Source organism: Serinus canaria, chromosome Z, assembly GCF_022539315.1.
Source record: "Serinus canaria isolate serCan28SL12 chromosome Z, serCan2020, whole genome shotgun sequence".
Lineage (NCBI taxonomy): Eukaryota > Metazoa > Chordata > Aves > Passeriformes > Fringillidae > Serinus > Serinus canaria.
Window position 1 is genome coordinate 48,767,299 of NC_066343.1, and position 25,638 is coordinate 48,792,936.

At 36.7% G+C, this 25,638-nt stretch overlaps 1 protein-coding gene across 1 annotated transcript in view; it reads left to right on the forward strand.

Annotated features, from left to right (window-relative positions):
- GLIS3 (GLIS family zinc finger 3) overlaps positions 1-25,638 on the forward strand; it is a 120,412-nt gene that overhangs the window by 51,078 nt on the left and 43,696 nt on the right. The gene's annotated exons all lie outside the window — the stretch shown is intronic.

A 25,638-nucleotide genomic window follows, 5' to 3' on the forward strand; every position in this document is an offset into this window, starting at 1 on the left:
CAACAAGGCCCAGGGCTGGGTCCTGCCCTTGGGTCACAGCAGCCCCAGGCAGTGCCACAGGCTGGGGCAGAGTGGCTGCAAAGCTGCCCACAGGAAAAGGAGCTGGGGGTGCTGGTGACAGCAGCTGAACATGAGCCAGCAGTGCCCAGGTGGCCAAGAAGGCCAATGGCATCCTGGCCTGTGCCAGCAACAGTGTGGCCAGCAGGAGCAGGGCAGGGATTGTCCCCCTGTACTCAGCACTGGTGAGACCACACCTCAAATCCTGTGCTCAGTTCTGGGACCCTCACTATAAGAAAGACATTGAGGTGCTGGGGTGTGTCCAGAGAAGGGCAACAGAGCTGTGAAGGGTCTAGAGAGCCACTCATGAGAGAAATCTATGACATCTTATGTGTTCTCTACATATTATTTTTCATTTGAATAGGAAAGTGTGCTTCTCAGCACATTTTTCTGTTCTATGGATTTCTTGGTTGTTCAGTTATGTGAGTTCATGTTCAGTAAATTTTGCTCTTCCTTGTATCTGTTTTAGATTACTTTGCTGGTTGTGACCGGAGCTCTGCAATTTTTAGGTTTTACTCTTTGTTTTGTGAAGTAACATTGTTTATAATTTTCAGCTTTCAATTATTTACATTTTGTTTACTTTTGACTAATTATAATTACCTAAGAATTTGCATTTTCAACTCTGTGATTTTGTGTGTGCAATTAGTGCCCAAGAAAAAGGATAAGTTCATTGTGAGAGTAATTTTGATAATTTCAAAGATTACAGCTGTTAGTGTGAATTTACCAAGGTTCCTTAGGTTTTACTGGGTTTGAATGAAACACAGCAGTAGGCCATGATTTCTGAGAAAGGAAGGAAAATTTCTCTAAGTGAAACTGTGAAATAACTGAATATAGTGCTCACAGCAAAGAGCAGGCTTATTACCAAGTCTGTTCTTTTTTGTTACTCTCCAAAAGCTGAACTGTTCACAAAAGCATCCTTTACTGCCAATACCCAGACAGCCACATCACAATATTGAACCAGATTGAAGCAGACAGAGGTGAGTCAAAGATATCCTGATGTTGTCCTCAATTTTTCCCTGCCAAAGGTGTGGTGGTTGTGGTAAGCTGTTTCAGCTTCTGATTTCCATAGCTGCTAAAAAATAATCAAAAAGTCCACAGAAAGCTATGGGCTTTTTTGTTTCCTAGATCTGCTAAGCTTCCACAAATGCTACACACTCTCTTGAGATGCATGCACAATGTGTGAAGTCTTCAAAAATGCCAAGCACATACTCACTTATGTGGAAAATTCAATCTATACAGAGAAGGAAGATGCTTATTCCTAAAATAATATTGTTAACATGGCTGCAAACACCCTGTCTAGCCTTGGAAGGAGGTTTCCTACCTGCATGGTCAGCTTTTCCTGCAACAAGTGGGAGAATGATGATGTTTTCAACCTCCTTCCATTCTATTTTATTATCATGGTCTTCTTCTTTATCGGCTCATGAGTTACTTGTCCCCTCTTGTTCTTGGCCATGTATCTTCTCTTTGTCCTTTGAAAACTCATATGGTTCATCTCAATTTCTTCTGTCATTTTAAAAGTTTTTTAAATTATATTTACATGTAATTACATGTAAATGTAATTTAAAAAACTCCAGACATTACAGGAAGTGTAAAAGAAAAACTTTTAAAACTTTCTGTATGAAGTAAGATAAAACAATTTTAAATATTTAGTAGCAGAAATACATTTTTGAATTGTTACTTTTGACATATTCAAGATTAAAAATAACATTTGTTGCATTTTTAGCAAAAAGTTAAACACGTGTTCATGCTTTTCTTGCAGGCAGCCAAAAGAATTTTTTAAATCAATATTAAATTTTACAGGCTTTGATTCAAGCTAACCAGTGGAAATAAGCATATCATGGGTTTTGACATTGTCTTTTATTAGTTTTAAGAGAAGTTTCCTTTGTCTTTGCTTTATCTTTCCAAAAAATACACCAACATCCTTTACAATTGGGAATTTTGGTAGAAATTGATCACTGCTTGGAGAAAAAAGGCAACCAAGTTATTTAAATAAACTAGCTGAAATCCAGCCATAGGCTATGCCAGCAAGAAGGAAAAGAAAACAGAAAAAAACCAAAATGTTGCCCTCAAAACAGGTTAAAAAGAGGAATGCATTCTGTGTGGGTATAAACTATATTTGTACCTGTTACTCTTTTGTGGGAGTTTCAAGAGTAAACTGGAGAGGAGGACTTTTTCTGTGCTAAGGGTTGTGCTTGGTACTGCTGCATTGAGTCTAAAGGGAGAGCAGGACCAATGTCCAATGTAACATCTCTGAGAGGCTCTGGCTGGCTCTACCTGTCACTCAAGGCATTGGCTATAAATTATTGTACCATGCTTCATGTTTAAGTAACTAACTTCACATGGAATATTTTGCAGCAACTAACAGGAATTCTGTCTGCTGTTTTTCTCCAGCAGTGCCACATTACTGTAACAAGAGATTTCTCAGTTCATTTTTAAAGAAATTGTGCTTTTCCAGAGGCTGCACAGCCAAAACAGGCTGAAAAGTGAGACAGATTTTACAAAACTCATCCACCTGTTAATAACCTGAGCATGCATAGCCATAGACCTTGGAAGAAACTGTTTCCAGAAACTCTGCGCATCTGTAGGGGGTCATAAAGGAAAACCAAGAATATTATTTGAAGGGACAAGACTACGTATCTTCCATCATCAGCACTAACTTGTGGAGTTTTAGCCCAGTTTTCTCTGCCAAGTGCTGTATCTTTTTTCCATTTAGAGTAATTTTTAATAGCTGAAGTATACCTGATCAAGAGTTCATAATCTTTTTCTGTTACTGGGCCCTTGCTTCAAGTAAATACCCCATTGCTTTCTCATTAGAGGGAGAAAGTAGTGATTTATAATCCAGCTCTGTGATATAGCTGGCTGTAATTAGAAAATTCTTATGAGTCTTTGTTCTGTTGACATAATTTGGGGAGAATAAGGTGTGTAAGTTATTATAAGTCTGTTTTTGAAAAGTTAATATAGCTTGTTTTAGTAATGATTTCCCAGTTGTTTGACATTGAAAAGACTGGAAAAATATACACCTAATTTTTCAAATAAAGACTCTGCAATTAATTTACCCTAGGCAAGGTGAAATTGTTTCAATAAATTAGACAATTTTGCTATTTATGTCCTTGGATTTTATTATGTCAGTCATATTAAAGTCCCATAAGCTGAGATTCCAAGAACTCATTCACCTGCAATCAGTACTCTAGTTTTCCATATACCAAAAAAAAAAAACCCAAAAAAAAAACCAAAAAACCCCAAAACCTGGTTCTTTGAAGCCTTACAAAAATCTTGTCAAAAATTCCCTGTGAATTACTTTAAATTTTGTTTTCCTTTACAGGTAGATAAAATACATGTCAGGAAGTCCAAACTGATTCAAATTTATTTGTTTTTCTTTCTCCATTTCTTCCAAGGAGCCTCCTTTGGAATCTTGTTTATTTGTTTATTTCTGCTCTTTAGTACCAGAGCACTGCTTGTGTTTAATGTCTTACTGGAAAAAAAAATTATGAATGCTTTCAAGTTACAGTAACAGCATTCTCTTTGCATTTACAGGAGAAGAAAATCAAAATTAAAGTTGACTTGCTAGCTGCTAAAAAAAGTCAGAGAGGGAAATGCAGATTATTCAAACATGAAAACCTATGGTAAAAGCATAGAATTTCAACTTGTAGTGGCATTTTGATAAATCTTAATTATGTTGATCACTTTTTTTAAAAAAATTAAAATTAAAGTGGAAATTAATACAATTGAAGTGGAAAATAATAATGAGATGTGGATTCTGTGAGACACAACTGAAACCCAGTTAATATTAGTATATTAACTTCTGTTTATACAGAAGGTTAGAAGTGAATAAGTCTACCTCATGCACTAGAAGAGAAGGGTACAGGAACAGCAGGGATCAGTGGACACTGGGGCTGTTTGACTGGGCATGGAGACTGGGGATGAATCCTAATGCTACTGGAGTAACAGGCAGTGCTCCTGAACTGTGGCCTGAATATCAAATTTGTCACTACTTCCACTGCTGGAGAAATCATGTTGTGAAACTGGGATGTTCAGCAAGCAGAAATATTCAAAGAACTCCTAAATTGGACTTCAACACTCTTGGTTTTGCTCAGCTTTAAATGCTGAAGACTTCCTTTTCAAAACCCTGTGATGCATCTGTCTCTTGTCAAGAGCTCAAGATCTACAGTGGGCAGCCACCAAGCAGCTTGTTTGTATATCCTACCTGTGTGACTCAATGCTGAATTTTTTTGTTTTGTTTTGCTTTGTGTTTTTGGTTTGGTTTTGTTTTGATAATAAAGCACAGGACACAACCAAGCCAATAATAAGTCAAGAACATAACTGAGCTTTGACACAAAACATTGTTAAGTCATGCAAAACATTGTTAAGTCATTGCACGCAGGTTTAACCAGCAGAAACAACACAAAAACCTAGAATCATCATCGTCTGTGGCTAGGTAGGAGGTCTAGAGAAGAGGATCCTTGCAATAATTTCACTGCATTGATGATGCCAGGGTCCAGCTTTGAGTGAGTTAGAATTTATCTGCTGATTTTTTAAAAGATTACTTTTGAGAAATTCTCTTTTGTATTTGGATGAGTGAAAATTTAATAACTTACACTGAAATCTGAGGATGAATCTTAGAGTTTCCCTGGGAGGAAAATTTGCAGATTTCTCATCTTTCCTCACTTTTTCTTCTTTTCTTTGTTATCATCTGTAGAAAGATACCTGACATTCAAAGACGCCTGTGGATGAAGCTGTACATTCACACCCACCAGAAAGTTGATGAAAAGCTCTTCTGGCCTTGTCATTTGCTTGAGAAGGCTCCACTTAGGTTTTTATGAGCTGACAAATTATTGGAAAACATGTGACTACAAAGTACTGAGGAACAAATTTGTATTCCTTTGTAATACAAGCATTAACAATTTGAAAAAAATCCAGACTACTCAGGTACAGCCATAGATACTGTGTTTTTCAGATGGTGGAATGGCACAATGTACAAAGCTTTTCCCAGTAGCTGGTGTCTGCTGGCATTTATTCTTCCTGTGTTTTGCTGGCTTTGAAAGTTGCATACTAGCATAGGTTTCCCCTAGTTGTGTGCTTATTTGTTGAGGCTTCTTGCTTAAATACTGATGATCAAGACTAACCTACCTGACTTTATGGGAGAAGGAACACTGCAACATCATTGCTTCCATCAGAGGTGTTGGTGGAGCAATTAGGAAACCCTTTGGCAGCACTATGCAGTTAAATTTGGAGTCACCTTTGGCTGGCACCAGTACACATCAGTTACCTTATCTCACTGGTTTGCTCCATATGCGTCAATCAAGTGAGAACAATGTTAAAATCACCATGTTAAATTAACTAGCAGAGTGTATTTTTGATTTAAAGTTCTAGTCAGCTGGTTTCGTAGTCATAGAATGCTTTGTGTTGGAAGGGGTCTTGAAGATCCTCTAGCTTCAGTCTGCCTGCCATAAACAAGAACACTTTCTGCTGAAGGAGGTTGCTTAAAACTGTATCACACCTGGCCCTGAACATTGCCAGGAAAGTGCAAACAAAACTTCTCTGGACAACCCTGTTCCAGTGCCTGATCACCTTCACAGCAAAGGATTTTTCCTAATGCCCAACCAAAACCTAGCCTCTTTCAGTTTAAAGCCATTTTTGCTTGTCCTCTTAAAACATGCCCTGGACCTGTAATCAGCATCTCTTTAACGACAATTTTATCGCTGAGATCTTGAACCATTTTTCTGTGCAGGTCACTACTAAATGATTGATAATCTAAAAAACACAGGTCTAGTTTTTCTTCTACAGCTAAGAGCGGAATGCCTTGTAAGCATGTGTATTTCTTCTTATTCATAGAACAGCTCATTCCTATAGCACGTGTAATTAAAATAAATGCAAAATGCCACTTCTTCTAGAGGTTCTTTTTTTATCTTATTCACGTTAGTTTCTCACTTGTGAAATTCTCTGCTTAACAGCGATCAGTAGTGTCTCACAACCCTTAACTTATGTTGACATACTGATCCTAACCTTTTTCATTGAGGCCTTTATTCTAAATCTTTTTTATATTCTGGTTGGGTACGCAAGCTGTATTTTATTATTTCAAGTTATTCGTGTTCTTGTGCAAGAAGCAGAAATATTTATGAAAAGACTTAACGTGTGTTTTCCCTGGATAGTCATCCATGTTGGTTTGAAATAATTTTTTATAAAACTGTGCTGAAATATATAGATTTGCAGAATGCTCAGACTGAATAGAGATGTGTTTAAAACTTGACTAGAAACAATACTTTGAAACCTAAGTCTCAGAGTTTACATGTAGCTGTACTGTGCTGTCTTTCACAACTTTAACTTCTTAGTCAGCTTCTGTCCATTCTAAGATTTATAAAACATGATTTCTGATAGAAGCCAGATCCATATACCAGTTAAGGGGATAGTTTTGTAGGAATCTCTAACACTGAAAATGTGCTTTAATTCCCATGAAGAAAAAACAAGTGTGTTTCTGTAGTGCAGAAGGTCAGTTAGGTGTAGCAACCTGACCTTGAACTTTAACCTGATAAGTCTAGTTCTGGGATGAATGACTGCTCTGAAAAGCTACTATCAAAATGCAATTTTTTCATTGCTGCTGCACTTCTCTCTCCGTCTTCAGGAGTCAAGGGTCACAGATTGCTGGTTGAAATTATGAATAATCTGAACAACTCTGGTTCCTTCCTGTTGGTTCCTGGAACAGTTACATATTCTGGGCACATTAAAGGAACTATGAGAGGATGACAGAGGATTATTTACATGTGGATGGGTTACTGTGTACTTTTTGCATGGTACATTTATTCCTTTTCTTTCTGACACCTATTATCATTCTCCAACACCTGTTGGTGATATAAGGTACCACTTAGTGTGGTAAGAATCTGTGTTTGGTGGGCTTATTTCTTAGTTTTTCAGAAAATAAAAGCCATATAATAATGGGTTTATTTTCCTTTTCTTTTTGATAGAAATCCTTAAAAAAAAAATTTAAAAAGGCTGCTTTGCAACTTAAGGTGCTGTTTTCCTAACTTAGAATCTTTGTGGAACTGTTCACATGCATTTAGCCATTATTTCTGTATTGAACTTTTACTGTTTCAGGCTGCTAGTGGAAAATCATAAAAAGTTCTATATGAAGCTTTCCTGGTGTAAACTGGGAATACTGAGTTTGGATATTCATTTGGCCCATTCAACACTTTGACTCTGTAAAATTTTGAGGGACCACACACGAGAGCAAGACTTTATCTGGGTGTGTGCAAATGCAAACCATTAAAGTAAATGAAAAGGAAAAACATTTTTCCCCCTTCCTCTACATATACCAATGCTTAAAATCAATGCTGTTCCATGAAATAAAAACATTAGAAATAGTGTGATTTGTTTTCCATGAGGAGGGCCTCACTTTAGGAGTGATCAGCAGTTAGGAAATATGAAGAGTTTCACACCCATTTCTTTCCCTAGTCTTATTTTCCCTCTCCTCTATTCGTATTGGTTTCACCCCTGCCTGATTTTAACAATAAAACTTGCCAGCCAAGGAATGTGCATATTTTAAAAGCTTTTGTCTGAGATGCTTGGCCAGTTGCAATATTTGTCATTTCCCCAACTCCTCATACCACAATGACCATTGTATTTTTTTTCAGCCAGTGAATGTAATTATCCTTTTTTACAACCCTATCCCAAATATAAATTAAAAATAAGCTCAATATAATTATGTTAAGCATAACTTTTTGGTTGTGGCTATTTTTTATGTCCGGGGAAGGGATAGAGAAGGCTAGGAAAAATTTAAGATTGATGTCGAATCTTGGCTTCAGATACAGGGCTTTGTTAATGTTGAATTTGCCTTCTTGCTGAAAGGAGGGAAAAAACCCTTCTTGTCACCAGAGATTAAATACTGAATGACATCATTAGGACTCAACAGAATCCTGGGATCCTATGAAGCACTGGTCTGCTTTTCTTTCCTCTTTGTCCCTTTTTCTCTTCTTCTTTTGTTTTCCTTTTCTAAATGGGAACAGTGATGTTCCCATTACATTGCTGATGAACCATTAAGTCACTCAGCCTTGTTTAAATAAGTGTATTTCACACAGACATGCAATCCAGCAACAGTCATTGTCTCTTAAAACTGGATCCTGTTTGCTGAGCTACATTGCATATGCCTGCTTTCATTAAAAAGATGATATATTATATATTTCCAAAGACTTAGAAAAATAACTGCTTTACAAAAAGTATGGAGAAAAGGTGATGGAATTTGAAGGCTTCTAGGGGGAAATCTGACCACATCTTGCTGTCACTGTATTTTCAGTACTTTTCTTGTAAGGCAAGATTTGTAAGGCGAATAAATCTGCAAAGATTTATGTATGGGATGAGTTTATGGCAGGACAAGTCATCTCAACTGAACCAAATAGGAGCTCTTATGGTATTGGTAGTAAAGGCCCTTCCAGAATGGGTGACTTGAATAGTTGGGAATATGATGAGAGAAAATATTCCTCTGAAACTTCTCATTTATTTCTCTTCTCCTGTCAAATACCTTATAGCAACTGAGGGCATGGTGCTAATTCCAAGTTACCTCATTAAACTGAATATAATCACAACAGTGAAGGAGTGGGTTTTGAATCATTTGCCACCAAAATAAAGGGATATGGACAATTAGGCCATCATAAGGCTCTGACATTTTGTACTTTCAGTGAAGTAAATTCTAGGTGTAATGTAGATGGTTTTATGACAGATTTTACCCCACAGTAGTAAATACGGTCTGATATTAAGTATTTAGTGGTTATTATTACATCAGATAAGGAACCTGCCACCGGTTGATTCAGACATCATTTGGGTGGCCAAGAATATAGAGAGGATTATCTAGTAATGATCTGCTGGATTGAGCTCAAACTGCTCTACTGCCAGCTGCTGTGTCTGATCAACTTTCCAAAAATATGGTCTGAGTCAGCTGGTAACTTCTTTCACAGAATTTTGTTTCAGACTGACTTGCATGGTCTTTTAACCAAAATGAAAACAGCCCAATGCTTCCCTATCATCCATGTAGGTCATATACTGCCTTCAAGTATTCCTCCTCTTTAGCTGTTGAAGCTTTATTTTCTTATTCTACAAAATAATTAGTGGTGTTTCTTAACCCCAAGTAATTTAGTTGGTACTGTTTCCACCTCTCTTGGTGTCAGAAGGGCATGCTGTGGCATATGGTCAGGATGCTTGGTGGGCTCTGATCAGTCATTTACTTTCTTGTAATGGAAAGTCCTTTTTAGTCTGACACTTGTGCTGCTGTCAAAAGCAATGAGGGTCGGCAGTTGTGGTGACAAACTAGTTTTGACAAGCTTAATGACCCCAATGAAGAAAAGTCTGCAGCTTGGATAGCAAGTGCAGGATAATTGGTTAGCTCAGCCAAACAAGAAACATGTTAAAATCCCAGATCCTCTCTGGCAGGCCAATTACACCATTCAACAAGAGGTGGAAGGTTGCCATTAGCTTCTAAAGTGATACAAAAGCATCAGTAGGCTGTATTTCAATCAATTTAGTGTGCTTTGCTGGGATATCAGGAAACTGAAGGAAACAACAGCCTTTCAAACAGAGTTCATGCTATACATTGTAGAAACCAAAGATGAATCTTCATAAGAGCCTTTAGACTTTTATGGACAAAGGTGTCTTGCAATGTTGCAGGTAAGTATGTGTATATTGTTTCAGCTAGATGCAAAAGACTTATTCAGGCTTTCCCTGGGTTTTCAGACTGTAGGACAAAGCAACCAAAATGAAGAAATTAAGTAATGTTAGTAACAAGATAACTGGCATGCAGTTAATGAAGAGTGTTAATGTTTGATCTAAACACATCTTTTTCTAAAGAGAATGCAACCACATAGGGACATAGCCACAACATCAGCATCTCATAATTACAGTGTATGTTGTTAATGAACATCAAAAGGTCACTGCCAGCAGAGCTAGCAAAGATTATCAGATCTGCAGGCTTCTTATAAGTAAACACTAATGCAGGAAGGAAAAGAATTAGTATGGCCGTCTTAGCAGCAATGTCATCATCACCAACCTTCTTCTTCATTTCTGGGCTCTAGTTCCCCCTCTCAGTAGCAAAGTTGTAAGTAAATAAGTGAAACCCTCACTTTTTCTGCAGATGGTCAATTTTCTAGGGGATACACAAGTTTCCAGTGCAGTACACTCTGAGTTATCCCCAAGGTCTGAAACTCAATTGTTCTTCAAAGATAAACTGTTCCCGTTTCAATGCTTTATTAGTATATAAGATAGAAAAGGAAGAACAGAATACAGATATCACAGTTGTTTTCCACAGTTTTGTTGGTATGACTAGAGACAGGAATGATCAGCAAGATCCATCCTGAGCCTGCCCATTCACTTCAGCTTCTTGATTCTTCCATGTCTCTAAAACCATGCCAGTTTTCCCTCACTCCTCATTCCCTCTTTCCCACACACTCTTCTAGTGTGGCTGTTACCTGAAAATAATCAGGCCTCTCTATCTATGGAGTTATTTATTACAAATGCTTATCAAATTTATCAATCCACTTAATATATTTGTAATATAAATACCAAATTTGCTTACCCTGCCTTTGGACGTCTGTCTAGCAAGATGATAACCTTTTCCATAGCGGTGTAAACATAAACTTACTTTGAAACAGGAACTCCAAAGAAGTGAAGTGCAATAAAGCTCTTCTGCTGTATTTTTAACTGATTTTCTGGCATACATCAACATGCACTTTTAGCTTTGCACTTGATTAGGAAATGAGCATAATCCAAGCTCAGCATTAGTATTCTCTTTCAATTAGCTAATGTAAGCTTCATCTGCTATTCATTCTTAATAATTTCTCATGTTGTGCACTTACCTGTATTTTTATCATCTGGTTTTGTGTTAATGGTACAAACAATTAAAACAGGAAATAAGGTTTGTATTGTCAGTTAAGAAAAATCAAGCACAATGACTTTGTCCAACAGTGCAAAAATAGCTCTGTTATCTGTTGCAGCTTCTCCAAAACATCCTTTCACAGTGGGAAAAGATTAATTCAAAGACTATTGAATGCTGTAATAATTCACAGGGATTGAGGTAAATGTTAAGTTGCCCCGGGGAAATCCATATTAAGAAGAATGTAATGTCCACAAAAAAGAAGAGGGAAAAAAAATGCTTAACTTCACAAGGATAGTTATTTACTGAGTCATCCTTTTATTTTCCTTTGATGAATTTTGAAGCCTTTTTATCCTTGCTCTAAGAAAATTGCACAGCTCATCCCTTGTGCATCTGAATCTGCAGGTATTTGGGCATTTTGTTCTCTTTGGCTGTATTCACAAGCAATAAAAATTAGGCAGTCACTACCCTGCTATTATCTAAAATGTCCTCTGGATGTTCCACAGCCAGCTGCGGTGTCAGACATGCCACTTAAATGAATCAAGTCTAGGAACTCACTGATTGAACACTTCACTTGAGAAAGGGCATATATACTTACCCTTAGCAATTATGCCATGTGCACTGATCTTATTTTTCTTCCTGACCCTATTTTGCTCATCTCTTTCTTCTGCTTGGCCCTGCATGTTTTGGACTGGCTTCTCTCATCCTAGCTTTGGATTCATTCTCCAATATGTTTTGCTACTGTAAAGCCCTTGAGGCTTCCCTTGAAAATTATCAATTTCATGGTAGGAACAAAATCATTACATGATATGAACAAAACTGTTGCATTTATCAAGGCTTGTGATTATTCCACTGATACCCTACATTTATTGCTGAATTCCTGAATTCACTCTTTCTTGCCCTTCTTCTCTACTGATCACCTAAGGTTTATTATAGCCGAAAACTCAGCTGCATGGTGAGAACCTCTTCTGTGTACAATGTGTTAGACCACATCCCTCAACCTTTTTATTGGCTTATTCCTCAACTTTTCCTCTATTAAATTTTTCCTTGTTGAACAGCTTTTTTGGCTCAGCTGAGGGAACTGTGAACCCTCACAGTCCCTTCACTACAGCCCTTTTGTCACAAGGATTTTGATTGCATAAGGCAGCATCTCAGTAGATGGGACTGAAGTCCCCTGTTATATGAGTGACTTAAGTACAGGGATCCACATAGTTTTGCATTACCTTGTCTTCTGTTTTTGGAAACTTGAATCTTTTTGTACCATCTGTGTGGCAGAAGAAATAACCCTGTAGTGAGTCAGAAAGTACTGTCATTGGCATTTTCTTGAGCCAGAAGCTGTTGGCTGCTGAGCTCTTAAGGAAAAAAAAACCATATTGTGCCCTAACCACAGTTTTCCAAGCAGCGAGTGTGTGCCAGCAGCTCTGCAGAGCACAGTGGAGCTGCAAGGCTTGCCTGTTGGCACCAGCCTTGCCTTGGCTGTTCAGTCTGTGTTTTGTGTACTCAGCCTTGCTCTGAGCCCCGAGTCCTGTCCCTGGTAATCCCACACATCTGTTGATTTAGATATAGCCCTGCCTCGTTTCAAACCAAGGTCTAACCCAAATATTTGTGCTCCCAGATTCTGCATCACTTTGTTATCTCAGACATCAGCCTTAACTCACTGGGGACAGTCTGAGTGAAGGGACTGCGTTTGTCCTGAGTGCAGCCATGGTCCAGCCCAGGCTCGTGGCTCTACCCTGGCCAGGCCTTGCCTGCAATGCAGCCCCCACTACCTTCACAGTGTGATTGCTGCTGACACCAGATGTTTTCTTCTATCTGTGTGAGGTATGTCTGCAGGAGGCTGGAGGTTCTGCTGCATGTAAATTGAGTTGCAGGTGGTGCTGGATGTACTCAACTTGTTGGAACCAAGGGATGAGCTTTGCTGGCATTAAATGGAATGTCACAAAGCTGTAAACTCTAGCTATTACATTAAATTCATGCTGCTTCATTTTTCTGTTGTTTTTTGGGTTTTTTTGTGTTGAGAGGGAGGAGGAAGAGGAGGATCAGCAGCCTTGTTTTCTTTCCTGTTGTATGTACAAAATTTCCTTTACACTTTGGTACACTGCACCAAAAGGAGGAAAATAACATCTAAGGTATATATCTTCTTTTTTGGGCTTTTTTTACTGTAATGGGATCTCAGCAAAAATCTTTCTCAATTTGACAAGGCACAAACAGGCAAGAGGATTTGGTATCCTGGAAGAAAGATGGTACCTATTTTCTGCTTTTGGCATTCCTTTTGACTTCTGTCTTTTACATCAAATTATCTTTCCTTTAATTTTAAATTCAAAGCGTAATGTTTAGATTTTAGTAAATGCTCCTGCAAAGAAACAGTAAACAGTAAACAACATTTATACCTTGTCCAACCTTTAGCCTCTTCCATTGGTTTTCTTATCCCTAACTCACACCCATCAGTCAGTTCTGTTGGTTATTTTGAAAATTAATTTGCTGATGAAGCCACACCACACTGAAGAACTGCATTGCCAGTACATGAAGTCTTCTCACAGTCATGGATTGTTTGCTTCACATCCACATGGTCTTCTGTCTTGCCCTTTTGAGTCTGGAGAGCTTGCTCACCAGGTGGGTTTCTGTAAGCTCTCCTAACTCTCTTTTTAATGCACGGGCTTATAAAGTGTGGGAGTCTGAATTGTCATGAATTTTGAGATTTAGTTGCAGATAGTCAAAAGCATATTTTCCACTGAACAAATTCAATGAAGCAAAAAAGCTTCTTTCTGCCTTTATTCTTATTACACTTCCCAGCAGGGCAGAAGATTAAAGAATGCATACTCCAGATTTGAAAAGAATTTCTAATTTATGTTCTTTCTCAATAAAATACGTGGCTTAATCCTTTCTTTAAAGCTTTATGTCTTTCTCTCTTGCCTTTTTTTTTAACTAATTGAACAAACAGGCCCTAATTGAAAAAAAACTGACTGTTAAGCAGTCAAGAATAGAAAACAGTTACTGGGCTGAAAAGTGCATTTTGGATGTTGATGGAAATTTTTATACAATTTACTTGTGGGGCAAGAAATAAACCTCCTTGACTGTTTCCCATTGTGATGGACTCCTGCTGATTAAAATGCAAGTACTTTTGCCTCATTTTCTACAACTGTTTTTTTCTGCGAGTGGTTTGTATTTTGCCCTGAAAAGACAGCTGTGTAAGTAGCTCTGCTCAGAACAGGAGAAAGTGAGGATTTAAAATGCTGACTTGTATTATTGATTTCCCCTTTAGCAGGGGAAAAGAGGGAAGAAGAGGTGAGGCTACATTGCTAAACAGCTCAAAATACATTTCACTCTAATCTTTTGGTCACTTTGTTTAAATCACCTATTAGATATCAGAGTGCAGAGGCAAGTTCTTGATATGATTTTTAGACTAATTCAGCAGAATTCTGCTGTTAATGCCCTTAAAAGTGCTGCAGAGCAGTTCAGTCAGCTACATTATGAGTTAGGGCTTTATAATTATCTTGGCTTATGACCTAAGGATTAAGAAACTACTTGTAATTCTACATTCCTTGCATATTCTGAATTCTCCCTGACTTTAGTGAAAGTGGGGTATATTCAAGTAATGCAGAATTAGGACCCGGTTATTATGACAGAGCTGTTTGAGTATGGGCTGGCAGTAATGCAGCCATGCTGAGGTGGTTTAGGAATTCACCTTTGCCCCAATTTAATTTGCTTAAGTTTCTGCTGAATAGCAGATTTTGAGGAGCTTTCTGGTCCAGATTTTTTCAGTAGCCATAGACACAAATCTGGATACTTTTCATTAAAGCAGCAGTTAATCTGATTTAAAAGTAATGGTGTTGTTTAAAAACGTTCTGGAATTCAGAAAATAAACATTAAAATGTGAATTTTCTTTACTTTCTAATTATTTAGCTTCAGGGTTTGTGGAGTGGCTTTTAGGTATTACAGAGCACATTTTGATTAAGTATGCTTCCAAGTGTTCCAGTAAGTGCCTTACAATTGTAACCCCAAATTAGCCCTTTCAAGTGCCTGAAAATGTTGAATATTTACTGATGCTTATAACCTTGATTGTAATTTCTGTATGATTTACTTGCATCCAAATAGTTAAAAGTATCACAAGGTAATATATTCTTGTTTACTTCTTATATACAATTACCAGGATTAAAACTTCTCATAAATGTCAGTGAGATGGCATTATCATGGTAGAGAGTAAGCATTATGAAACAGAGGTAGAAGCAATCAGTATGAGTCATGTCTGTTTTCCTTAAGGATGGAAATTTGAAATTAGTAAAGTAGTTAGAGGATAGCCAAGTAATTCTTATAGCTATGTATACAAGTATACTAGATGGTCATAGCTATAAAAATGCACGTTATATTTTAAGGGAAAAAAACTACTAAAAAGCAGTACAAGAAGTAAAATTTTGAAATACTGCCTATAAATTTGTGGTCACCATGGCACATTTGTTAGAAATCATAATTACTGGCAGAGGTTCTGCCAGAGTGTAACAGAAACAGTCCTTTCTCCATTATGAACTGAGTGGACCATGAATACACCATGAATTGAATAGTTTGAACTTATTAATTCCACAAGAAACATTCTAGAAGCACTATCTCTTTGATGGAAAAGAGTCAAGTAAATTTTGACATATGAAATTTGCAAAAAATTCTGTCCCCTGATGAGGTTGTTGTTGCGTAATGGAGAATCTCAGACTTTTTGGTCCTTGAAATCAAACAGTGTGCTTCCTATGTATCCTTAGGAAAGAGCATACTTGGAGAAAGGTGTTTCTCAAACCACTCAAACTGCCACAGTTTAATCCTGTTATTTACACTATAAAGTATTCTACTTAGACGCATAAAAAATTTGTTTATGTTGGAGGTTACATATGATTGAGCCAATTTGGCAGATGAAAATTGTGTAGCATTTATGTAAATATTGCAGTAAAATTAATTATCTTTTTAATATACTGTTTGGTGCATTTTTTTAGTGAAAGTTGAACTTCTAAATTCAAGTCCAGGTTTGGCCCAGCAAATTTCCTTCTACTAATGATGGCTCTTGCTGTATGCATTGTGCTTTTTTCTCAGGCACTTCATGCTGAACACTGCTTAATGTAAACAAGTAACCCATTAAATTATGCTTTATGCTTTTGCTTTAATAAAACCACTTCAACCAGGCCCTTTATGTTATATCAGTGTCAGTTTGCCAAAAGTGGATCCAGTCAAGTTGTTTTCTTCCTGGGATAACAAAAGTACATCATTTCTTTGGACATGAAGTTAGCACTTGCAGAGAAGTTCCATTGTATCCTGGCATATTTTCTTGTATGTATGTATCTTTGGCATGTTTGCCTTTGAGTGCAAATGCTGCACTTGGGAACTATCAAATGCATCTCTTACTGCCCATTTTGCTTGACAGTGATCTAATGGCTTTTTTAATTAAAAAAAAAAAAAAAAACTAAGAAAGTTAAGGTTTGACTATCTAAATAATAAATAGAGTTTACCAAGAGATCCTGTGCCAGATAGCAGCTGGCCTTGTGTACATTTGCTGGGAAAAAAAAGGAGCCTCAATACCCAGATCTGTAGAACACCATGCTGAAAGTTTTACAGTATCAACTGTGAATTATGCACCCTAAGTGAGAATTTACTGAGAACTTAGTGCTTTTCTGCCTACAGTATCCTTTATCTCTGAAAAGTGGCAATTGGGTGTTAATATTTTCAAATAACTGTAAGAAAAAATACTTTGTTAGTATTTGTAGAACAGCATGCATGTTTGTTTCCATTTTTCAGTCCCAATATGCATGTTTAAAGATAGGATTGGACAGGACAGGATGGAATTAAATACTCTTATTTCTATGATAGAAATAGATATTTGTATGATGTTATTATTTATAGAAAACAGAATGAATCCTGTATGATAAACTTGACATGGAGTAGGGTGAGGAAGTATCCTCAAAACAGTTTCTTTCCCATTTCAACTCCCTGGTTTCATAGTTTTCTTGATTATTTATTTCTTTTTTCCCCAGTGTAATAGAGGTCAGATTTTAGTCCTTTGTGAAATTCACAAAGAGCAAATTCTAAACCAACAGAATCTTCTCAGTGAGAATATGATTTACATTACCTCATCTCCATATTTGAAAGCCTTTGGTCTCAATTTAAAGTGTGTCTCTGGCACGAAGTCCTGTAGAGAACAGAACTACAGAACTACAGAAGGGAGAGGTAACTACATACCTGAAAGGAAATAGATGGTTTTTTAGTTGACAAAAAGTTGTTTGGTTCTTGCATGTCTACAAGAAGGAAAAATTATTCAAATGCATGGGACTTCTCCAGGGCTTAATGATAATAGTGACTGCCTTAGTAGTGAATAACTTTTAGTAGAGAAAGCTGCATGATTACAGATGATAGCTTCAGTTAGTTGAGGCTCAAAGACAACCTTTTAGAAAAGCCAAAGAGGAAGAGAAAGAAAGGAGTAAAACCAGGAAGAAAGGAAAAAAAAAAAAGCAAAAAAAAAAGCAAAGAAAGAATTCCCAAAATGTTCATTTTTCCTCTAATAGTTTCCGTACCATATGGTTTTTGAATCAGTACCAGCTGATCTATTCAGTAATAGTTCCTTTTGAAGAGACTTGTCATAATATTTACCTTCTCTACAGCAACAGAAATAGCTTCTGAGGCTGAAATGGCCATGCTTACTAAGAGTGATGAAAACAAGAGACATTACCATGGTGAATGAATCTCTTGACACCATTATTTCAGGGATAAATAACATTCATTGCACTGTGCTTAATTTCAACAGAGATATTTGTGTCCTTAGGCATAGTGTTACCTAGAAAATAAGGTTACGCTGTGCCACAGATCTCTGGAACATGAGAAGTATGAAGACCTCTGGAGATCTGATATGAAAAGGAAAAAAGAACATGCTAAATTTATCAAAAACACAAGAATAAAAAAGCCATTTGTAAAGAAAGTTTTCACAATGAAGTGGTGTGGTAGGCAGGGACAGTTACTTACTCACGTACCTCTTCTTCTTGCACTGCAATTTGATGCCATCCTTGGTCCACTGTCCTGACAGAACTGACATCAGAATACTGATCTCCCTGGAAAGGAGATTGAAAGTAAATTTTATTGAGACACTCAAGTAATATGTCTGTATACAGAAATACTCAAGTGCGTGCAGTGTGACCAAAAAAGTGAGAATTGTTCAGAGGGAATGAAGAAAATAGCCTCTCATGTGCATCTGTCTGAAAAAGTAGCCTGATTCAGTTTCCCATGTGAACCAATCTGTAGATTATAGATCTGTACTGATATGTCCTCTTTTGCATTGATTTCATTGCCTCTATAGCAGCATGTGTCTCTTCTTAAAAATACCTAAAAAGATGGATGCATTGGAAAACTGAAGTCAGATTAGGATATAGTCTATTAATCTAGATCAGTCCCTACACACACAAACAAAAGCATTATGTGCTGCTTAGTCAGAAGCTCTTAAAATGTGAGCCTTATAGTTGTACACACTGCATAGTCCTATAAGTCTTATGCCTGCATCTAACCTTATGAACTTTTTTCCTACATCTATTGAGTATAATAGGCCTTTTAACTTAAGGTAGGAGGTACAATGCAGCTAAATAGCAAATTCCTTTAGATTTTGTCATGGTCTGTAATTATCTTTTGTTCCCATCTATATTTATGCATGCTGGATCATCACATTTTGAGGAATCTACCAGAAAAACATGAAGTGAGGATGTTGTGATGAAGGGAACCTTTTGTTTTTTTAAGAGGAACAAAAAAGTGTCTAATTACCTATGGTGCAAATTGTCAGGGAAAGACTGGGCAGAGAAATATCTGCTAATATTTGCTAATAATCTGTGTAACACATATAAACATAATCTGTCATTATTTACTAGAACAATAAATTCCAAGACATTGTATAATTTCGTAAGTCTAACTATAAAAGCAAAAACAAATGCCAGGCTTTGCATGGTTCTGAGGAAAATATATGACTTTATAGAAGCTAGTCCATTCACCAAAGCACTCAGACTCCACATTAAACAATGTGATCTGTTCAGATAGGCACTAAGGTGAAGTGCTGCTCTGAATACTACATTTTGTCCCATTTAAACACTTCCAGGGTTAAAAGCACAATACTCACTTTGCTTTAGATGAACCTGGGCCTTTTAATCTCAGTTGTGGCTGCAGCCTCCCTTTCAGTGAGCACCTGATGTCAGCAGTTTGAATGATGTCTGACACTAATTATGTGCCATTCCCAAGATTGCTGGGCTGGAGAATCTAGGGGTATAAAAAGCTATTTAAAAGGTTTTCATGTGAGGTCTTACTCTCATTTTTTTTTTGGAAACACTTATTTTTTGCGGAGCAGTACCCTGCTAATACCATTGAGGAAGGAAAATGGTTACGAGACAATTAATGCTTGAAATGCATTGTTTTTGTTTGAAAGCCATATAAGGAACAGCTTTTACATCTGTTTTTGTGATAAATACAAAGCTGTGGAGAGATACCTTGTCCTTGTCATACCACCTGCCTTGGTGCTGACACAGAAGAATCTACATGGTCAGCATTTCAAAGCATTCAAAATTAATTGGCAGATGGACATTGTTAAATAATTAAAAAGCCTTTTAGATGATAATGAATCTTAGAAAATGCTGCGTGGCTATTGAATAATTCAAAGATTTGTTTTGGGACCTTATGTATATGCAACTCTAGATTTGTTTTCTCCTAGATAGTTCTTAAGAATACCATTCCTTCCATTTGCACATATGCATTCATGTATGATAGCATTTCCTGAAATCTAGGAAAGGCTTATGTTTTTATAAAGAGATCTCCCTTCAAAGTTTAAGATTTAAAACTTTGGCTTATAATGCTTATGGTCATGGCATGGTTTATGAATATTATAAAAGTAAGCAAGTCAAGAAGCTTGTCAAGCCAGTCTCAGACAGTAATTTGCTGTTGCAAACCAGGTATATATCAATACATTACGAGTCAGTAGAGTGTTCTGGGGTGAGTGTCCCTCTCTTCTTCCAAGTAACAGATGTTAGGAGGAAAGGAAATAACTTCCAATCTGTGACAGGGAAGGATTCGATTGGACATTAGCAAAAAATTCTTCACTGAAAAAGTTGTAAAGCATTGGGAGAGACTGCTCAGGTCAGAGGCAGAGTCACCATCCCTGGAGATAGTAAGATTTGTAGATGTGGTGCTTGGTGACATGGTTTAGTCATGGACTTGGCAGTGGTGGGGTAATGGTTGGGCTCAATCTGAAGGTTCTTTTCCAACCTAAAAAAATCCATAGTTCTATGATTTTGAGTTTTTTTATTAAATTTCATTAGAAGGACACATACTGGATGAAGAGTACTTCACTTGTTCTCAGAATGGTGGCCCTAAGTAGTTAAACAAAGTTTGTACTATTAACAGGGACTAGCAGAGCTACAGATACTGAGAATGTCCCATTGACAGAGATAATTTCATTGATTTTGCTGGATTATTGCATTATAAAAAGGCACATAGTAAATCAACCAAGCAAAGAAATGTAAGCAGAAATGAAGGCATATAGCTTATAATTACAGTATGAGAAATTATGCCTAGAAAAAAGACTGAGTTGGAATATAATCCTACCAACTGTAACCAAAACCCTCAGTAAAATCTTAAAGAAGGCTAGGATGATCCTGGAATAAGTTAAAAAGGGAGCTTGGTTCACATTACCTGAATACCTAACATTGATAAGTCTACCACTGAAATATTGATAATGTATTTTGTATCCCAGGTGAATGCAGAAGTAGTCAGAAGGGAACCCAGTAATATTGTCTGAGAAGTTTTTAGAGCATGTGTCTATGTGGTCATGTGCAATCAGTCCTAGATTAATGTGGGTTTGCCATGCATTGACTGGCAAAAAAAAAAAAAAGAAGAACTAGGTCTGATTTGCATTGTGTATCTGTGAAACTGTTGGTTTTCTTACCTGTGTGGGTGCAACAGGGAAAGTCCTGTCCCACAGTTATGATGCCATGTATCCTTGGACCACTCTGGCATCCATTGTGCCTAATGAAGAAGAGGTATGGAAGGCCTATTGTTTTCTTTTGGTTTTTCATGGAAAGTATTTTTGCTAGGGTAAATTTTCTTATCTTATTGGCCTTTTAAAATCAGTGAGGAATTTCTCCCCTCTGATATGTATCTTAACTTCTGGGTGCACATTTTCCTTCTCATTTTGCATCATGAAAGGTTCCCCATGACTGAACAGCTTACTAAGCCAAATGAGCTGGTATTTTGCAACTCTGGGCATGCATTTGAACCACTTGGTTAATATGTCCTCTGTGTGTACTTTGGGTTGGGTTGATTTTCCCCACGTCAGATTGGCAGAGATTTGAAGAGTTCTTCACTTTTCCATCAAGCTCATTCCATATCTAACTTCCTGAGGTCATTTGGATGTAGCTCTTGTGTTTCCCTATACCAGAGCCTTTCGAGGGGCTCTCAGTCTCTTTTGCTTCTTGCCTGAGACATGTATTCAGTTTTATTGAAGAAAAATAAAATCTGTCCCTGAGGTATCTAGGTTTGTTACTGAAATTTTGTGTGGACAATAGCTAGCTCTCAGACACAGTAAGCCAGCTGCTGGAATTTAATAGTTATATGCAGACTAATGTTTAGCAAAGTCAAATTTAAAAAGGAAAACTCTCCCTCTCCCAGTAAGCTTAGAGACAGACCAGATGAGGAACATGTAATTAAATGTATTCATTATAATAGCCCATAAATATTTTCTCACACACGACAATAGAGAAGGGAAATACTTATTCTTCACACTTAAAAAAATAAAAGATAATCCTTTGCCACAAACAGTGATGCTTAGAAATATTTGCAGGTCACTGTATAGCTGGTTCAGATGAAAAAAGAGATTAAAAACCCAAACTTGAGGAGAGTAACATTATGTTGTATACTGGATTGAACATTTCTGTAAAATCAAGTACTGTTCTGTTGTCAGTATTTCTAAAAGTAATTAATTTCCTTTTATTTTTTGGAAGTTTGGAAGAAATTTTGAAGAACGTCTGAGAAAGCATTGTGTATAGGGAGAAAGCAAATACTTTTGATATAAATTGTTTAAGAGAAGGTTAAATTACTTGATAACAGAAAATACCACAAATAAAAAAAAAGATACTTTTTAGATTGCTTACAATGTTAATACAGCAGAAAAATGACAAGAGAAAATACACTGCCTGGATGCTGAAGCAAAACCAATTCAGATAGGAAACCACGAATATATTTAATACCAGATAATATTAGATACTGGATTAAGAAGGAGCTATGTTGGCTGGGTTTCGCTTTTATATGAAGGCTACATACTTTTCAGTGAATGGACCCGAGCTCAGAGAGATGTCTGCCAGAACAGGTTCCTCAATCCTTGCTATACCAGTGATCAACTGAGACAATGAGAACAGTTCCTTTTGCAGAGAAAACAAACTAATTTCTTAGTCACTTGGCCACTGGATATCTGCTGCTGATACTGAAGTACTCACACAGGTATTACCATGCTGTTCTATAGGTCATGAGTCTAAATATCTCACATAGTCAATTCCAGTTCAGGCTCAGAAATGCATGGTGCATCCAGCAAGGCTTTTCATGTCGCACAGATTATTTCATATAGCCTATGAAATTATATTGTCATTTTACAGGAGGGTTGCCTGGTATGCTGAACATCATCTCTGTAAACAAGGATGAACAGTGCACTCATGAGAACACAAATGTTTTAAAGTCATGAAACTGTGGGTTTTTTCTGTTGATAGGCTTTACATTTCCCTTTAAATGTATTGTTTCTTGCTTTTCATAATTGTCCTTATAAAAGGAGAAAGTAAACATGAATTTGTTTTAAAAAGGACTTTAGGAAGTACCGAGAGGAATTTTTCATATGAGCTACTTAATGGTCTCAATTTGTATGCAGCAGTAAAATAGAAGCTCGGTAACTGATTTCTGTATTGCAGTTTAGGAAAACACTGCACAATTAATTTCACGTAAGACTTGCAAAAAATCTGGTTCAATCAGGATATGTTTAGAGCTGTTAAACAGTTTCAGGATGCTAAGGTATGCCATATACTTAAGTGACTACAACAGTTAATACCTTAGAAAGCTATGAGTTCCATTTCAAAAACATGTGTCAACTACCTGACTTTTTTCCCCTGTAATTGATCCCATCTTGTCTGCAATGCTTTCACTGAAATATTTTTATCAGGATAGAGAGTATGTTCTGTGCTGTTGAGAAGAGTATCTTTTCATTCCTATTATCTTAAGTATCAGACATTATCAAGGCTTTAAGAAATTTGATTTATAGAAGAAACATTCATTAACTGTTGAGTAAGGATATTTGTCTTAATAATACAGGCTTGTAGACGGTTTTGCTAGAATGACCTTTCCAGCAATACATATCTATATGTTGTCTTGTGAATACATATCTATACGTTGCCAGACAGTAATTTAAGGCTGGAGGGGGGAAGAGAGAACTATCCTTTCTTCCAGTTTATCCTGAGCAATGCAGAAGTCTTCAGAAATAATAATTCTTAAATTTGTATGTTAAGATTGCCCCGTTCTGCTTACATAAACATTTCTGCCCATCTAAAATATAGGGTAGTTTTACAGCCATATAAACAACATTTACATGTTTAAGTTCCTTTGCATACTTGAAAATTCAAAGTTTAATAACCTGCAAAATAAACAAAATAAACAAAACAGAGACATTCTTGTGCAACTTGTTCATTGGTCTGAGTTTTACCCTATAAAATTAGACTTCTTGAGATACTAAAATTATTCTTATGTACAGCGTAGTTACAGTTATTAGAATGTATAGTTATTCTTTCATGATGTTAATACAAAATAATGACTTATCTGTATAAGATAGGCACATCAGTAGATTTTCTTTCTCATTTTAACAGAGGTTGTCTTGAATTATTTTTCTTCTTGAAGGTCATTTTTGTAGGCTCAAACTGAAAGAGGACAATTTTATTAGATGTTAGGAAGAGTTTTACTGTGAAGACACTGGCTCAGGTTGCCCAGAGAAGTTGTCTCAGCCCTGGAAGTGTTCAAGCCAAGGCTGGATGGAGCATTGAGCAACCTGTTCTAACAGGTCTACCTACTTCTGGCAGGGGGGTTTGAACTAAATTATCTTGAAGATCCTTTCTGACCCAAACCATTCTATAATTGCATCATTTTTGTGATTAATTTATTATATCGGTTTTTTAGCTCCCATGTTTTTATGCTATCTCCACTCTTTACTTTTTCCAAGAAAAAAAGTGATATTTTTATTAAGGCGATTTTAAGATATATATTGGCATTTTTTTTTTAATCCTGTAATATTTTCTAAAATTATGTCCTTAAAAATTAAAAATATTTTTACTGTTGCAACATGTTTTGTATGCATGTTTAACCTCTGTAAAAATAAAAGTGACACTATTTAAAAGCATATATTAATGTTCAGTGATCACAACTGGATAATCCAAAAAGCACTGGTTTTCTTTTGGATAAAGGGATGAAACAAAAAAAAAACTTTAATGGGTTGAGACATTTTCTGAAGTGCACGTGTAGGAAAGATAAATTGCAATTATGATATAGCAGGCATGGTCCATCCTCTGTATCAAGTTTAAATTTCTTAAGCTTAATTTTAATTTAGTTTAGTTTATAGGTAATGGCTAGTTTATAGGTAATGTGTTTTATACTTTATTCTTTGAATTTGTAATGCTTTTTTTGCAGTAATCCAAAAGATGTGCTTAAAATTGAGTGATCCAATTTTTTTTCTCTTTTTCTCAGGGTGTTAGAGATTTGTAAGAAAGGCATGTTAATTATGACCGGAATTATGTCAGTTGTGCTTGTAAACATACAAGCACTACTTGTGCTTTTGTAAACATACATGCACTGCATAATTTATTATAAAATTTAGCTGTGTCATTCTGACACCAGTGAAAAGTGACCTGTTTCTTTTCAAGTGAAGAAAATTAATAGGTAGTGAAATGATGGAAATTTTTGTGTTAGCTTTAGAAACATCTCTACCACAGTATTATTATTTTTGCAAGTGTGCAAGAACCGCAAACTAGCAGTTTCTTGTGCATCAGAAGCTTTAATGTTGCACAGTGAGAAATGCAGCAACTGAGACTAATGAGTTGAATTGATCCTGACTGATAGAATTTTAGAAAGCCTATACTTTTGATATTCATAAATATTTAGGTCTAATTGACATCAGGTGTCTATAAAAATGTTGGTGTCAAATAGAACGGATCTTTAAATTTCCCTTAGGCTACAGTATATCATGAGAACATGATAGAAGAAAAGCTTGTTTTCTGTTCATATAAACATAAATTTCTCCACAGATGCAGTACTCGATTAGGTATAGAAGTACCATGCCCCATGGTTATTGGTTCCCCATAGGAATTGCATCCTATTTTGACAGTATTTTTAGTATATCATTCATTTACTCATGGCAGAAAGGTAAAAATATATTTCAGAAATCATTTCACTTTTTTCATCACCATGAGCAAGGCAGAGCAGACTGAGATTTCCCTGCATATCTTTGCTGCTGCTCTGTAGTTTGGGCTGGTACTGAGAGATGCCTCTGTTATGCTGAGTTGCTAATTTCCAGAGAAGCCTGGAGCTGAGACAGGGATAGCTAGCAGAAGTCTTGGGAACCTCACAGTGACCATTTTGCTCTGTGTGCTGCAGGGAGGAGATTCAGCTGGCGCTGTGTTTCCCAGGCAGGTGCTGCATTCTCAGCCGGCTGGTCC